We start from the raw sequence: 15,800 nt of genomic DNA on the forward strand, positions 1-15,800 counted from the left end.
TACACTTTACACAGAAACGTAATTGGGACTGGACTATATGCGTCATAAATATAAAACAATATAGAAGTAGACTGAGAGAAGCGTCTCAATTGCAGGCGGTAAAAAACGATACAGATGAAGTTGTCTCCCTTTAGTCGTGTTGGTCTTGGAAGTCGTTGGCTAAAGTTAGAGGACCTTCGAAAATTAAAACGTCATCAGCCTCAGTTTTCCGCATCGTCGGAAAAAACAAGTTTCCCAGCATTCCAATCGCGTTTTGCTATTGGTGGTACAGCGTGACTGCAGACGCTCCAGTTGTTTTTTAATAAACTCTTAAGAGTTGTTTTCATTTTGAGCACGACTTCTTTTCCCGATAGTGCCTGGCAGGATTGGTATTATTAGAGCGCATGAGAGAAGTGGACACGCACTTTTCGTGGACCTGACTTCTTTACTGCGTTCTGTCTGACCTTCAGAGCGGGTAAGTGAAATGTGACCACCGCCACTGAAATTTAGCTTACGCTACAAAACCACTACCTCTGGAAAACCCGCGAGCAATAATTTAAAGTGCGTATTTCCCGATTTACATGCAAATCGTTTGAGTTAAAAATGAAAAGTAGCCAACTTGATCATTTGTCCTTAGGAAATGAAAGGCAACACTGTCTTACACTTGCCAGTTAAATACAGCGAAGTCATCGCAAAATAGTTAAATAAATATTCCTGCATTGTAGACGAGACATGTAACGTTAGCTACATGCTTACAGCCACACGCTATCCTTAAACCTTAAACTTATTATACAGGCTGCAAGCATCACAAATCACAGTGCATTTGTTAAGATTTTGTCTCCAGCTCATGATAATGTTATTATGGTAATTGAATAATTGTTGACATATTTAGACATCCACGAGCACATATTAAATTATAAAGAACAAAATAGACATCCAAAACATTGCTTGCTTACTGTAAATACGTTTATTTTCTCAGCTATTTCACAGTACATTTTTCCCCCCACAAATATAAGGAATTATTACAAAAATTAAATAACATAGGGCTAATAGTATGGAATATAATAGCCCTGACATTCAGCTGTTTGTCTTTGTGACTGGGACACTAGTACCACTTTGGCACCGACTGGGTCAGACCATAATGCACCACTTTACCCTTTTTACTGTCATCAGTGGAGAGCTTCCCCTCTTGCCATTTATAAGCAGTAGCCAGGCCGGTATCAGTAACAAACACCTCAGCCCTGGGGTATGCTGCTATGTATAAGCTGTGACTATAAACTGTACAGACTATACTCTGCTGCTCAGTCTATTACTTAGCTTGAAATACCTGCATGGTGAAAACATAAAAATAATGAAGGCACCACTGACCATTTATGCCCTTTTGCACCCTCTCAGAGTAGGCTTTATTTACATACTGTGTGTTCATTATTAGTGTGTGTAGTGAGTGGACGGCATAATTGTATATGCCTGATGCCATCCAGTAATGCAATGTCAATGTTTTATTCCAAAAATAATATTTGCCATACCTGGGATGTTGCTGTGATTTTAGAAGGAACTACATGTTTATCTTGTTTTGCTGTAGAATATGGTCAAACTATTTCACCAAAAGGCGCTGCATAAAAGTGTGATATAGTAATCCACCTAGAAATCATTGTATAAAGTGTAGTCCTGATCATTTTTTGCCAAATGAAATTATTTACAATGATAAATGTAGATTTAAAGATTTACTCCGGTTAAAGACTAACTTAATCCCCCCCCCCCCCCCCCCAGTCCATCTGAAGTCTGTAGGCCGACATGCGTGTTTCCTTACCGTATGTGTGCAACCAATTGTTTAATATTACACCCCAGTCCCTGATCCCTGACCTCTTCGCCTTGTCTCTGTGATCATCCATACCATTCTCTAGGAAAAAACAATCAGGGTCATAGGTCAGAGCAGAAAGGTCCCAATAGGTCTGATAGCTTGTCACTGAATAGTACCCTTTCGTCAAGGTTCTGCTTATGTTCATGACTTGACTACTTTCGTTCTTAGTGCATTTCTAAGAAAAAAGCAATTTCCCTTTAGATGTCACTGTTAGCGCTAATCCAGTGATGACCACGTTGTGTTACGAGACATGATGACAGGTCATAAAGTGAGTTACCAGAAATAGAATATTTTGACCTCAGCAATCCCATTAAACTATATATATGATTGTTTATCACATAAATTGTAAATGGTCAGCATTTATATAGTGCTTTTCTACCTTACCGGACAAAGCGCTTTACAATTGGCTTCTCATTCACCAATTCACACACACACACATTCATACACCAATGATGGCGGAGCTGCCATGCAAGGTGCTGGCGCATAGATCGTGAAAGATGGATTCTGAAGAACTGCAGCCGTGGGACACCACAGGAAACCATAAATAGAGCCACATTTAAACAATTAGCAATTAATAATCTGTTTATTGACTTTGGGTAGGTAGAAAGAGCTTGTATGGTGTTCCTTTTAATTCTGCTTTGCCTTCAATCGCTTAATTGAGTTTTGCATGGGAAGTTGCAGAGGATCACTGGAGTCAGTCAATCACACTGACAGTTTAGGTGTCTTTGTGGGAAGTGTGTTTTCCTATATGTGTTCCGATATAAAAGGCAGACAGAAATGTGATACTGAAGGACACGTGAACTTCCACCTCTTTGTTGTTCACTGTAACTGAGACACACACAGATGGGCATTTATATGCATGGAGGCAGGTTCAGGTCTGAGGAAATAATGTATTTTGATGCATTATAGTAGTTTGTTTGACTCGGGCACACAGTATATTTGCATGAACATTCACGTATTTAAATACACATAAACACTGAGTGAATGTGTTGTCGATGTGTGTTTAGGATGTACTATGCGAGTGAGAATGTTTCCACATAACAATGATTCAGAGTTGTAGCAAGTGAGTTAAACAGCACTAATGTGGTCACAACCGCAAAACCTGAATTACCGTTCTCCCGAAAAGACAGAAAACCTTTATCCCATTATCTCTGTTTGGATTGTCTCTGTCACTCCTTTTCACCACCTTTATCTGCCTCCTCCTCATTACTGTGATCCATGAATAAATGAAAACATTTCCATTGTGTAACCAGATTAACAAAAATATAGATCTACTGTGCAGCAACAATGGAACAAAGTTGAGCTGGAGCATTATTTTCTTGTAATTTTATCATGTGCCTCTTGGCGTGTTCATATAATGTTCCTAAGAATGCCTCTGAACTAAAGTCCTGTCAATTTCAATTAAATTAGATTCAATCCATTTTTTTTGTCACACGAAATCATAAAAAAATACAATTTCCTGTAAAATGTAATTGTCAGTTCCTTCAGTTTCTGCATTAAAACAGTAATACTAATGATACATTTATGTATGTATGTATGATGGGGTGGCAGTCTTAGGTAGTGCCCTAATTTAGGATCCTTTAATTTAGGCCTGAGGGTAGAAGCTCCTCCTGAGCCTCTCAGTGCTGGACTGGTGTATCCGTTACCTTCTTCCTGACCTAAACAGGTTACCTGGGTGGCTGGAATCTTTAATGATTCTCCTGGCCTTATTCTTGCAGCGCCTGGTGTTTAGGATGAGGGTGGAAGAGGTGTGTCTGTCCACCCTCACCACCTGGGGTCTTACCCTCAGGAGGCCAAGGATCCACATGCACAGTGAGGTGTTCTTAGACCTTGCCATATGCTTCTGGGGTTGTTGCCCTCCTGGAATTGTAGTTCCATTTTCTTCCCGTAGTCCCTATTTGCCTCCTTTACTGCTCTTCTTACATTGTGGGCTGCTGCTTTATAATTGTCCATATTTCAAATAGATCATAACAGGTTATTTATAATATCTGCTGTCTGCTACATAACACAGTATCAGAAAATCTTTATGATACAAAAGTTGGACCAGTTGTAATAACCAGTTGTGTTAGTGAAAAATATATGCAAGGTGTCTGTGTAGCTGTTAAGACCTTAACCTGCGCTCACTCCCTCTCTCATTGCCCACACGTGTGTGTGTGTGTGTGTGTGTGTGTGTGTGTGTGTGTGAACTAAGGGGGTAAGCCTCTCTTCACAACGCGTACCTCTTATGGCGCCATTTTGATGCTAACAAGCACTCACCCGCCGTTAGCATTCCATTGACTGCCATTCATTTTGACGTCACTTTGACAGCGAATAACTTTACATCTGAAGTGTTTAAAGACTTTATTTGTCCATTGTTTATTTCTAAAGAAACACGACAATGTATAAAAGGCTCCATTACCCTGTACCTCACGTTATGGCTCCGTAGCAGACGTTTTTATGTGTCATAAATGTGTCATAACCACGTGACTTACTGTCGCATAGTAGAGGAATTACCGTATAGTACAGGAGAAGCTCGCAGGCAGTTTTGACTTACATTAGCTTTTTAAGTTGAATTACTAATGTTAACTAGCATTTTAGTTAGCAATAATTAGCCTGTGCTTATGTTATCTCCTTACAGAGATGTCTCTGCAAGATTCGGAATGATTGAGATTTCTCTTGGCACAGCTACCAGAAGACTTACAACTTTCAGACAGGTTGCTCACGTCACATCTACGTCTTCAAGCTCACTTGGAGGCTGCGCAGTAACGCTCAGCCCTCACCGGAAAAGTGCTTCTAATAGCCTTCACTGGTCTCCGTCCAGAGCAACGGGATTTGTTGGTCCATTTCTTACTGTCTATGGTGTGAACAGTGTAAACACGGTTAAGAGTGGGACAGATGCACATAGAGGAGTCAGTGGGGTTATGGAGTGCACACAGTATGAAGAGTCAGGGGTTAGCAAACACACTGTGCTGTGAGGTCACTGTCAGCAAGGTCAGAGGTGACTGGCCACTATGAGCAGCGTTGATGCCTGGCAGGCTGACTGCACTCTCCAATAGCACGGCGGCAACCGGCTCAGATGGCCTGCAAAGCAAAACAGAGTTGAGTTTCAAGCACCACAACCTCACCGCAGAGGTGACCATTTTGACTAACCGGTCTAAATTATATTATAATAACCAAACTACTGGCTGTATTGGAGCATTTCTCTTCCCTAGCTTGTATTTATAAGTGTATGTGTTTGTTTGAATATGTGACACATACAATCTAATCACCTTGTCACAAAGTGCACAAATTAGCACTAGCTTTTAATCCTGTGTGTGTGTGTTTGTGTGTGTGTGTGTGTGTGTGTGTGTGTGTGTGTGTGTGTGTGTGTGTGTGTGTGTGTGTGTGTGTGTGTGTGTGTGTGTGTGTGTGTGTGTGTGAGAGATGTTTTCAGCCCCATTGGACTCATGTCCGCTTGTAAGTGTTGGAGATTGGGTTAATTTTCTTCAGGTAAACAAAGGCAGCAGTACACAGGCACACTGAGTAGGCTCAATGAATGTACTCTAGTGTGAAAGAGCAACAGGTGTGTGTAAACACAGCTCCATCCATTTGCTATATGAACAATCTCCCGTGACCCGTACAGTGTATTTGCCACTTCGTGACTAGACTAGGAAGGGGTAAATGAGGAAGTGTCTTCATGGTGGTATGGATTTCCCATAAAAAGACAAACAAAAAGACCAAACAAACTACTGAATACATTGTGTCACTGATGCTCAGACTTTTTAAACCCCAGGAATGATAGCATTGCATGTGCTATGTGACAGCATGACCCATGATCTATCAGAGGTGAGTGTGGGTGGGGTGTTTTAGGGCATGTGCTGAATGTGTGACTCCACTTCCTCATCTTATCTCCATTCCACTGTTTCATATCCTCTTTTGACTGACAGACAGTAGTGATGGTCTTACACAGTCTCTCTTTTCTCTGTAAGAATGCCGTCTCAGCTGCATCTGTGAGCACAGACTGCAGCTGGCCTGTTGTGTACGTTTGGACTATTTGCTTGTTAGTATGAACTGCAGGGGTGTAGTTTGCAGTTGTAGCTCTTTGCAGCTTTAGTTCTTAAAAGGCCCACAACAATTTCAGAGTTATATTTTGATCTCCTTATAAAGATGTGCATCAGTCATCTTAGCTATGTTTTTTTTTTTAGACATATTAGGGCTTACTGTTCACTTACAAATTGTCAAATCTCTGTAATTGTCTTAAAAGCTTTTCCTGGAAACAAGCAAAACTGGAATAATATGAGGCAACTTAACTTGGGTCTCTTGCAGTTTCACTTCTTTCAAGAAATCGTGTCTGTCAATGTGTATTGTGAAATATCTTGAAATAATTTGTGATTTGCTTCAAGAAAATCAGATTTAAAAGCTCAATATAGCATTGACGATTTTAAGATAGAATTTTCCATCTGTTTATATTGAGCCCCCACACAAAATCTTTCTATTTTCAACGGTCGGCATTGCTGTTGAAAGTCTGTAACAACTGAACATTCTTTCTTACTTACTAGGAACTATTATGACCTGTGCACTTCCTTAATGATATGCCCTCTGGGCTCCTTAAACAGGTTTGCCATTATGCAATTCTTAGTATTCTTTCTAGTAGCTTTAGACTAATGGCAACAAAACAGAAAGGCTGTTTCTCTCACAACATTTTTGATAAATTTCAGTCTGGTTTCGTATGAGGATGTAAAATAACCCACTGATGACTCATGACATGACTGTGCAAATATACTCATGTTGGATCTCACGTGTCTTTGATTTGGAAAACCTTGACTTACCGATTAGGTTTTCCCCTGTCTTGAAGGGGTGGTAAAGATTGGATTGGGGGGGGGGTAATTAAATAACAGTTAATAAGTCAGTAGTCAGAGTTGCCCTCAATTTCAAGCGGACGTAGCCACGTGTATCCGTTTCAGTGCATTCCCCCTAAAGGTCAGAATACAGGTGCACTGCAACTTTAGCGGCAGCTAGTTTCCATGGAGATGTGAGAGACGGCTAGCTTGACTGTTTTACTCATTTAGCCCTGGTGCTTCTATTCTCTGGTGGTCCAGAGGCAGCGTCTGCATTGCCTCGGCCGCCAGGTTGATTTTGTTCGTCCCTTTCAAAGACCTTAAATATTTTTGACTGCTTTGGTTTTTTTTGTCAGACAGTGTACGGTTCTTGTAAGTGGCTATTAAGTATTTCTTATTTAACTTGTTACAATATGGATAAATTCTGCATTTGAACTAGGCTCAGAACAGGATTAAAAAAAGGCATGGGACTGGATCTAACATTTGGACTGAAGTGTCTTACATAAGTTGTAGCACTGTGTTCAGTAACTTCCTCATTAAAAGAAGTATAAAGGACAAAGGATGGGTTACCTTTGCAACTAGGGCTGGGACGATATATGCTTTAGTCCCGATTTGATTGTTTATACGATGCATTGGTGCCGATTCGATTTGTGTTGGGATTTTCATTTATCGCGATTCTAGAAGTATTGCGATTCGATAGTATTGAGTATTAGATTTTCTTTTCCTTCTTTATCAAAGACAAAAGTTGAATAATACACTTCTAGACACAGTATATCATGAGAAAATTCTAAAAACGAATTGTTTTCCAAGAAGAATGCACATCACGTCAGTCAGTCAGTCTGACATTTATTTAATTTGTAAAGAAGCATATAACATTTCTGCTTTTGCTCTGTTTCGCTGGAAACGGATATAATGTAGTCGCCGTCAATGGTATCGTATACACAAAAAATATTTATGTGAATCATTGGTAAAAAATATTCTGGGGAAAATAATTTAGAAAATTGTCGCTAAAAAAATCACGATACATATAGGGCTGGGTACCAAACGTCGATACTTTTATGGCACCGAAAAAAATCCTATGAGTATCGAAAAATTATTTATCTTTCGGTTTTGGTTCCAAAAGCGTCTGAGCGCGTAAGCGCAAGCTTATCTGTCCTCTCCGCATATTGACACAGAGCGGAGCTCCGACCGACACACACACACACACACAAACAAACAAACAAACAAACAAACAAACAAACAAACACACACAGAAGTCACAGAGAGTCACGGCGATGCAGATAAAGTGGTTTCAAGTGTAGTTACAGTTTTTCAAAACTTCACGCAGACAGCGTTTGCTGCGATGTGATATTAATGGCGAACCGAAAGCGGTCGCTGTGCTATTGATGTTACACTTCCTCTTAAACAAGCAGGCTCAACAGTGGTTTCTCTGCCCTGATGGACGACTGACAGGCTGAGCTTGCAAGGCAAGGCACTTTTAATAATGTTACTCTGAGTGAACAGTTTTACCAGAATTTTTTAATTTTGATAACAGTTTTGATTCACAATTAAGGTGGAAAATAAAAGCTTTGTGTTTAATGTATTTTTGTTGATGTTGAAATGGATTTTAAAACATATGGTATCGAAAAAAGTATCGTTAGGAACTGGCATCAAAACTGAGGTATCGAAATTGGCACCGGATTGAAAGATTTTGAACGATGCCCAGCCCTAGATACATACTCTACGATTTATGATTTTTTTTTTTCCTCCATCCCTGTTTGCAACTATGTGTAACTACAATTCATTGGTTACTGGCTAAATGTTGGACGAACCTGTACTGAAACATGTTGACAGTTGGAAAGGCTGAGTGGTTGTTGCCGATGAGTGCTAAAGGAATGTCCTGGAGCCAGGATTTTAAGTCAACAGCTGGATGGATGTTCCTTCTTCAATCAATAGCAGGCGCTCTTCTCATTTCAGACGGGCTGTTATCTGCTGGGATTAGTAACACTGAAAACAGCAGAAATTTTAGTAGCAGCACTGTACTCTGCCTGAGTTTTATTGACATTTTTATTGGGCAATCTCTTCCTCCTCTCTGTTAATGTTAGCCGTAGTCCGTGGCAGAATCATCTGTAGTGGAAATTTAGTGATGTACTGTATAAGGTTGTGCGCGGGTATCTGTGTATAGAGACACAGCATTCCTTTGTCTGCACTGCTTAATCAAAAACTGTCCCCATATTTGGTCAGAGGACAAGAAATGGATGCTGATCTGGCACACACAGCACAGGGGAAGTGCTCTTGTAAACTTATCTTATTGATTATCGTCCTCTTGACCCCTCCTTGAACGCTTCCTGTGTTTTCAATTGTTTCTGTCCTCTTTTCCTACCATTTCGGCTTTCACTCTCTGCAGTTCTTTCTCCTTCGTCCTCTCAAAAGTCTGAAAGGCACAGCTACATTCTTCATACTAATAGTTATTAGTTTTCAACTAGTGAGAGTAGGGGGGAGTGGAGCGTTTTGTAAAGAACAGGTTTTGGTGTGTGACAGCCATAGTGAAATACATTTTGTGTGTGATGTGTGTACCTTATCTCACAACTCATCTCGTAAATTCCTTCCATTCCATCTCACCATACATGGTGACTCTCACCCATGCAAAAAGAAATGCTGTACAGCTGGTTGGCTGGTTATTGCACTACTGTGTCTCTATTACACACAATCACACACATAGATCACCACTTTTGTTAATCAAACTGAAATAGGGTGCTCTTAAAATAAACATCTAGTGGCTTAGTGCATTGTGATTAGGACATCCAGGCCTAACAGCCCATATAACATCAACTCTTGATACAAATTTGTATGTAAATCAACTACAATTTTGTGCAAAGTTTGCCAAATTATGGAGGTACAATACAGAGATCCATGTAATTATAATAAAAATACAATAATATTCCCTTTTATTTGATTTATAGAATCAGGGATGGCAGGTTATATGTATCATTAAACCACAAAAGCAGCCTTAATACTCAATGCACACAACTTGAGGTCACATCAGGTTGTATGATGTAGCATTTATAGTATGATGAGGACATGTTTGTTTTCATAGCCATTCATTGGCAAAGGATTGTTCAAACTTATAGAACTTTCATTGAGAAGATACCAAATATTTAAGACTGATGTAGAAGATAATGTGTCATTATGTCTATAAAATGTCCATCCAACTAGGTGATGAAAAAACATTTTCGTTAACTGAAATAAAAATAAAAATGATAACTAACTAAAACTGTAATGTCTGTTTGCAAAACTAACTGAAATAAAATTATTTTAATTATCGGGTAAATGACCTTTGTTTTCATCTTTGTCAATGTCTTCCATAGAGCAAATAACGTTAAATATTTCAGAGTTGACATTTCCGACCATAGACCTGTTTTATACAGTCTATGCCATAGACATACGTATATAGTTTCCGAAATTCCGACATTCCATGTCATATTGAACACAACGTAGTCCATGCCCCTCGCCTGGCATCATGGCAGTACCATAACAGTCTATGGGCAGTACCAAAAGTCGGAAGAAAGCGACAGAGACCTATATGATTATGACTGTGTCAGATAAAAGCAAGTGCCTTGCAGTGGAAGGTGTTAAAATATGTGGACAATTTATTAAAGGGAAAAATCCCACGAATTTGAAAGTACATTTAAAAATGCGCACAAAGAGGCTAACCTAGCTTACCTCAACAGGGTAGAGGAGAATGCAAAGCCCCCTTTCCTGAAACAGAAGCTAACCCCGGTACAGGGCATGGATGTATGGGTACAGGGCCATGCAGCATGACGGAGACAACCGTAGGACGTGTGAGTTGAGTGACTTCAAAAAGTTCGCCACTTTACTCGACCCGAAATTCAAAACACCTGTTCATGGCTGTCTTCTTTAGTCTATTGGCTATTTAGGTTTTTTACTGGCACACGTCTCTTACACATTTTACACTTACTGCGGCGTCTTGTGTAGATTGTTTACATATTTGTGCTCATCATATGTACATTTTATGTACTAGTGTTATTGTTGAATACATTGTGAATACATATTTCCAAAATTGTATGATGTTTTTGTTGAGTTATTATTACAGAATATTTTTTCTGACCTTTTTTAATCTTGGCCCTGACAAATAACCCATATTACAAAAAAAACTAAACTAAAACTAAGCATTTAAAAAAACAACTAGCAAACCCGCTTTAAAAAATAATTAAAACTATACTGAATTTAAAAACGAATTTGAAAATAAATGAATAAAAATAAAAGCTAATGAAAAATACAAAACTATAATAACCTTGATGTGAAGCTTTAGAAAAATGGCATCTTTGTTTGATTATTTCACTCAGTGTTAGCAGCATCATAAAGCTTCAGATAAAGAGTATTTATGTGATACATATTTACATCATACAGACAAAATGCTAGGAAAACATTTTGTGTGCAAATCCATGTAGAAATGGTCAAATTGTAGACCCATCATCTGCGACCCTAGCTATAACTTGTCTGGTATATTGACAGCACTGTTTGTCCTACTTAACAGAGAGATAGCCCTAGGTTAGTATAGCTGGTTTAAACCTCACTCAGACACATATCATTACAGTCGTTAAACACTTTAAATAGAGCTACAACGATAGTCTGTATGTAGTATTTATTTGCAGCCTCTTTGCAACCATGGTGACTGAGTAAACGAGTAAACGAGTAAACGAAGAGAAACTTGTCCTGCTGACAAGTAGAAGAGGGTCTTGGCTGGTATGTTTGTGTATGTAGACCTATTTGTGTGTGTGTGTGTGTGTGTGTGCATGTGTGTGTGTGTTTGGGTCCTGCCTCATCCATAGGCCATTGTCAGAAGAGTACAAGGCTGTCTTGGTCAATGATTTCCCCTCCTACATATACACCCTATGATTGGCCAGACTTGATAGGAACGCAGATTTCCCAACCAATAAGCTAAGGGCCTGGGGCGTTCCTGCCCCTGGACCAAAATAACCCAGTAAATACACTGCAGGCACTATGAGAACTGGAGCTGGTCCACTGTTGAATGCTTTGTGTACAAACAAGGGATTCTTGTCAGCCGGGTACTGCTGAACCATGCTGGCCAGTGTTCTCCTCTGTTGTGATAGGCACAACTAGCTGAGTGGCACTTTGATACCAGTGTTTGTGTTTCTGTATTCAGGGCTACAGGATGGTGTAGGAGAGTATGAATGGAGGCTTACTAATAGTTGAGTTACATTCAGTGATGGAAGACTTTTATTAACACATTACGCCCAGAGAATCCATCAAACAAGCTGCTGCACGTAATGGGCATTCTGCATGTGGCCTTTACAATATGTGTGAGCGGATGTAATTGTAACAACCTGAGTTAAAACCTAATTGATCTTAAAGCTGGTCACTCTGCATTTCAGTTTAATGAGTTGAGCTAACAGCAAGGTCTAATGAGGTGGAACGACTTCACTGATAGGTACAGTTTTTGGTATCAACAGAAGTCAGAGTCCTGACACTTCATAAAAGGGTATGACAGACTATAAGCAAACATTGTAGATTGCTTAATCAAAAACGTTTTCTGAAGTTTGGTCCTCTGGAACTTTTATAGTAATGGCCCAAGATAACAAACATCCTCTTTATGTTGGACCTGTCCATGTACAGCATTTCCACATGTTCTGAAGTGAAAATATTCTGCTATTATGCATGATCTCACCACTAGGAGGCTCTTTTAATGGTCCAGTCAGCAAGTAGTCTTCATTCTACCTTCTGTTGTTTTGAGTGTTGGAGGGATGTGCTTGTGTGTATCTTGTGTGTGTACACACAAGCACACCCAATATTTGATTGAGAAGGTTGAGACACTAATCTGTGTTTGTATGCATTTTTGCTGACCTATAAATAGCTGCACAAGCAGGGTGGATGGCAGAGGGGGGAGTGATTCATGACGTAACGACTGTTTCTTGTAAACACATCTGTTACAGCACATTTTCAGAGGAAGTTTTATTTCACTCTGAACTTACTTGCCTCAAAGAAATCAGCCAATCAATGAAAAGTAAACATATAGTCCCATAGCTCCACTTTACATGCAAAGTACAGTTTATTTGGGACTGATTAGAAGTTTACACTTTTCATCAGTGATGATTAAAATGATGTTGACACAAAACCAGATAAAACTAACACACTTTTAAATCAGTGTGTGTGTGTGTGTGTGTGTGTGTGTGTGTGTGTGTGTGTGTGTGTGTGTGTGTGTGTGTGTGTCTGTGTCTGTGTGTGTTGACAATGCAGACAGAGCAGAAGTGATGCAGCACACACACACACAAGCAGAGGCCGTCCCAATGTGTGCACAGGTATATACACAGTTTCTTTTATTGGGTTACTTGTCCTATAGTATACACAGACAAGCTTAGCTTGTAAGTGAGATTTTTTCAGTCTTCTGACAGCCTCGGATTCATAAAATGCTCTTATGATATCAGTCTCGTGTCTTAAGAGAAGTGGCCGTGGTTAGCTGATAGACAGGGCCAGGCTGACATGTCACATGAGGGGGTGTGGTGGTGTTGATCTGATTTAACCTAGCCATTGCAGGTGTGTGGAGATGTATTGAGGATTGATACAGGAAGCAGAGGCGGAGAGCCTCAAGCGGACGGACGCTACAGGCCACACATGCTGGAGACAAACATTTTGGAAGACTGATTCTTATTGAGAGACATTTTCTTTTTTCCCACAACACGACTTTTTGTAAATACACCTTTTAAAACCTGAACCACAACATGGAGAGCGGGCTTGCTGAGTCCCGACACCGATGAAGGGCTGGTGCAGACCCGACGGCAGAGAGGCTGGGACGCACATCTAAGCGTGCTGGCCGTCTCGATGAGGAAGACACCAAAAGCTAGCAGGCCCAGCTCCGAAAGGCGGAACGCTAAACGACACAGCGGCTGGGTGAGTCAGTTTAACACAGCACAATTCCTCTAAGGTAGGAAAGTATACACTCATCCAGGCCAGTTTAGGTCTCTCTGACATTAAATGCATCACGCAGGGAGAGGAGACAATACCATTTATGTTACACACTAGGTTAGCCTTTAGTAGCTGGGTTTCTTTGTTATACGAGCCAAGGTGAGCTTAGCGTTGTAACAATTGCGGGCTATCGTCTGGGATATGAATGTTTCGTGTGCGTTATTCAGGTTTGTGTTAAGTCAGGCGTTGTGATTTTGGTGGCACGTCTTTGGACCGTGGCGTTGCGTGTTGATTAGGCCTAGTAGTGTTTTATGGCACGATTTGGACCATAGCATCGTGGTAAGTTGGCGCGGGTGCGGCCTACTGTTTAGGTTTCTTTTGAAATGGTGAGTGGGCCTGTGTTTTGCTAGGTTTGTTGTTGGACTTTGGCTGAATAGACACTGAGAAAGTTGAACTATGTTTTGAGATGTTCGCGAAAGTCGCAACGCAGCGAGGCTTGCCTAAAGAAGAATGGGTAAATCTGATTCAAGGGTCAGTAACAGGCAACGCTCAGGAAGCTTATATTGCTCTAGACCTCGCTGAGGTTGCCGATTATGATAAGGTGCAACATGCAGTTCTAAAAGCTTACGATCTAATCCCAGAGGCATATAGACAGCGATTTACAACCCGGTCAAACCTACATAAACTTTGCACGTGAACAAGAGGCAGATTTTGATCAATGGCTAGGAGCGAGTGAAGTTTATGCCTTCAAGAATCTTTATGAGCTATGTGAGCTGATAGTTATAGAACAGTTTAAGCAGAGCCCGACTAAGGTCATACAAACATATTTGAATGACTTGGATGTTAAAACTGTGTAAAGTTGCTGAAGCAGCTGACAACTAAACTTAAAACAAAAAGTAAGGAAATTTGTGTTTGATAGATTATTTCTCTGTGATAACAATGCTTTTTGGCAATAAATCTTATACCGTTGGAAAGCCTGTTTAGTTCCCTTTCAAATAGTGCCCCATTTGTAAGGAACGTGCATTTGTGGGATGAGAAACAGAGCTGAGTATGTGGGTTGCGCCCATTAAAAATTTGCCAAATCTTTTCTGACAATGCCAAACAGCTTTTCATAAGGACTCTTGGTGTGACAAACCCAGTGGTCAGGTCAAAATGATGGGAGAGTTTTGAAAAACGCCCTGGTGATAAAGATGGTGGTGGGCACTTGTCTGTAAACCCCCAAAATAATGGCCAAAAAACTAAGCCTTCTTCTTCCCAAGTAGACACCATTTGCCATGTTGGTCACATCAAGTCCTGCTCTCCTGCTCTCCAGAGAAATAAACATCTCAGGAGAGGGTGGTTGTTCTGTACCTTGTACTCTTATTGGTTTGAACAAACATGTAAAAGCTATTGATAAAGCAAACTTGGAAATGTTTGATGATTTCTTGTGTGATGGTATAGTTGCATTTGAGGAAGGGGTAACTTAGGCACCGGTTGAGGGTTTTGGAGGTGTGCCGTCCAGATGTTTGTAAGGACTAACATTTTTGTTGACTATGCTCAGGTGGCAGTGGCGCCTGAATTTCTGGTGAAGAATGTTAATTTCCTGTTAGGAAATGATTTAGCTGGTAGACAGGTTGGGGTGACCCCCCCCCTGTTTTGGAGTAGGAATATCCAGAAGCTTTTCCAGTTTGTGTAGTCACCCGGTCTCAAACTAAAGCTGTTCCAGACCCTACTATGGTGACTTAGTGTTGTAACAATTTAATTTAGTAAAGTAGTTACATAAATGTAAGGATATTCTATATTATTTCAATAGTGTAAGTTTACAAGTTTTGTGCTGCACTGTAGCATCTTAAATGTTCTAAAAGGCTGTTTTTCATGCGATCATCTTTTTAATATCACAACCAATCAGTGATTCCAGTCTCGGAAAAATATTAAAATCTATTCGCGTCATAGGCGATCTGCAGGGATTCAGTGCTCTGTGGTCGCTTCGCCAGTGAGTGTTTTTCTATTTTCAAGGAGCATCTGTTTTGTTTTTGTGATTATTCCAACGCCCATTGACTATTCTCTTAACAATACAGTGACCATGACTTTCAGTAAATGATAAATGTATTGCTATGGAATGTCTCTGTTTTATTACGATAGGGCATAAATGTGTTATATCTAATACTGAATGGACACATATTATCCACGACAATAAATATGGTGTCATTTTCTGTCCTCAGGATTGTGTATAGACTTATCTGTTAAGTCTTAATGCGCAT

General features: G+C 40.1%; 1 protein-coding gene across 11 annotated transcripts in view; it reads left to right on the forward strand.

The window, feature by feature from the left end:
• The first annotated feature begins 309 nt into the window (after nucleotides 1-309).
• Nucleotides 310-15,800, forward strand: part of tfeb (transcription factor EB) — a 45,986-nt gene continuing 30,495 nt past the window's right edge. For 7 of the 11 annotated variants that reach the window (XM_039797234.1, XM_039797243.1, XM_039797242.1 and 4 more), the window contains exon 1: nucleotides 310-454. The gene's annotated coding sequence lies outside the window, so the exon portion shown is untranslated. Of the gene's footprint in view, nucleotides 455-12,894; nucleotides 13,546-15,800 lie in introns of all 11 variants that reach the window. The other 4 variants (XM_039797235.1, XM_039797239.1, XM_039797237.1 and 1 more) reach the window with 3 other exon arrangements.

Source organism: Perca fluviatilis, chromosome 4 (assembly GCF_010015445.1).
Source record: "Perca fluviatilis chromosome 4, GENO_Pfluv_1.0, whole genome shotgun sequence".
NCBI classification, from domain to species: Eukaryota; Metazoa; Chordata; class Actinopteri; order Perciformes; family Percidae; genus Perca; species Perca fluviatilis.